The sequence below is a fragment of the Centroberyx affinis genome, unplaced genomic scaffold (genome assembly GCF_046629955.1).
Source record: "Centroberyx affinis isolate AG114_WGS23_722 - 3 ecotype Tasmania unplaced genomic scaffold, CSIRO-AGI_Caff_v1 ptg000200l_1, whole genome shotgun sequence".
Taxonomy (NCBI): Eukaryota; Metazoa; Chordata; class Actinopteri; order Beryciformes; family Berycidae; genus Centroberyx; species Centroberyx affinis.
This window is the reverse complement of record NW_027278893.1, coordinates 152,895-155,102: the sequence shown is the minus strand read 5'-3', so window position 1 is coordinate 155,102 and position 2,208 is coordinate 152,895.

The window sequence follows — 2,208 nt, the reverse complement described above, 5'->3', positions numbered from 1 at the left end:
CGGGGCAATAGGGGGGGGCGGGGGGGGGGGGGGGGGAGAGATATTACACCACATGGCAAGTAACGGACCTATGAAAAATGAAGATGCAAGGAGGGAGAGAGCGCTGGTTGGAGCTGTGCAGTGAGACTGTTTGTGTGATTTAAGACAAAGCTGTTTACTTTTTATTTTTTATTTAACCTTTATTTCTCCAGGTTAGTCCAGTTGAGATCAGGAATCTCTTTTTTCCAAGGGCGACCTGCAAGGACAGCAGCTGCATGTAAGAAAATATCTGCTCACACCGTCTTAGTGGCTAGAAAGAAAGAAAGAAAGAAAGTAAGAAAGAAAAAGAAAAGTGGAGAAACTGCAGCAGGTTAAAAAGAACCAACTGATCTGAATGCTCCTCCTGGCTTTACTTGATTAATGAACATTTTAAAAAAACAATTTATTTGGCTGATCTCGTGTCTGTTTTGTGTGTGTGTGTGTGTTTGTTTGGGGTAAGGGGGGGTGATGCGCCCCCCTCTCCTTTGAATGGTAAACAGAGCACCACCACATTCACAACATTGCAACTGGTATACAAAGGTACAACTGTCTCACCAAATATCCTGCTATATCAAACTATCCAGTTTGTACAATTCAAATGCTATTCTTTGCTTTGACTTTTACGTGATGTAATTAAAGAGCTTTGAGAGTTTTTTTGTGCTGAGGTGGCATTGTTAAAAACATGAAGCTCCTGTAGTAGTGCTGCTGTGGGCTTCGTCCAGCTGAGCTCATCGTAGTTTTCTTTTTCTCTGGATGGATTATACGATGGTGCGATCCCTTGCTTCAGGATAATGTTTTGAAACTGCAGTGGGAGTGGGGAGGGCCAGTCAGTCTGAGTGGGTGTTGACTGACATGAACTGACCTGAGAACAGTTGTTTTTGCTCTTTGCCAGGCCACTGTGGTGCTTAGGTGCCCGGTGGAATGTCTTTACACTGGACTCAGTTCACATGGCCGATGTTACGCTTTACCATGTGATTAGAGCATCCTTGAGGACAAAGTTTCAGTGCAAGTCCTCAATAAAGATGCTGTTATGGCATGTGCAGGAGCTTTTTCTTGAAGTGTCGACCTACAGTCTTCTATACATCTGTCACCTTGTTCTCAGGTGTGCAAAAGCTCTGCTGTTTGACACTTTATCATGTGAAACGTTTTTTATATCCCACATGTATGTAGTCAAGTTTATTTGTACAGCCCTTAATCACAGTCACAGTGTTGAAGGGCTTCACAATGGCCACCTTATGAAACACTAATTGAACCCCCTCCTTCAAACTTTAGACTCTCAGTGTGAACAAGGAAAAAAGTCCCATGAAAACCTTATTGGGTGCCTTTTAAACCTTGGGTAGGGCCTCACAGAGAGGGACGGTCAGGCTGAGAGGGGGCAAACAAAGATTAAATATTGATAACAAAATGGAACATAAACAAAATATGGAGTAAGAGCACTTGGGTGAAATGTCCGGATCTGGTGCGGGACCTCAACACCAACTCCGTCACCAATGATAAGCACCGCTGGACGCGAGGAGGGAGGAAGAGTTGGGGATCACAAAGGATGCAGATACTGATAGCCACAACCTCGTCTGTCTGCTTTAATCTGCTCATCCACCAGCTGGAGAAGTTGGGTTGTCATCAGCAGACTTTCTGAGCTTGCATCACTGCAACAAGATATCCTGGACAAACTGCACTCTGGCCAGCAAGGTGTCACCAAACACACAGAAAGGACCCAGTGTTTTGTCTGGCTTCAAGGAGGAAACCTGACAGATCTCCAATGTGGGCTGTCAGCTCCTCCATGGAAGACCTGCCTGGACCAAATCTCTGGGTGGAAAAGCAGTGAAAGCAGTGGTTTTCAATCCTGGTCCTTGGGATCCAAATTACATCTTATTTTCTAATCTACCAGGTGTCTAATTGCAGTTAATTGCATTCACCTTGCATCCCAGGTGTAAAACGCTCCCTGATTAGATTGAGTGAAAACCAGCAGGGCTTTGGGTCCCGGAGCGGATTGAAAACGCTGCTTTGCTCTGCAGAAGACTCTCCAGCAGACTCAATGACCCACAGTTAATGGTGATGATGATGGTTCAGTCAGATGAAGGTGAATGTTGTGGGACATTTTGGGTCTATGTATGAGTTCCACCTGGCCTCTCAAACTTCCACACACATTTTCTCTGAATTTGTGCCGAAGCTTCAGCAAGGCCGTCCTCA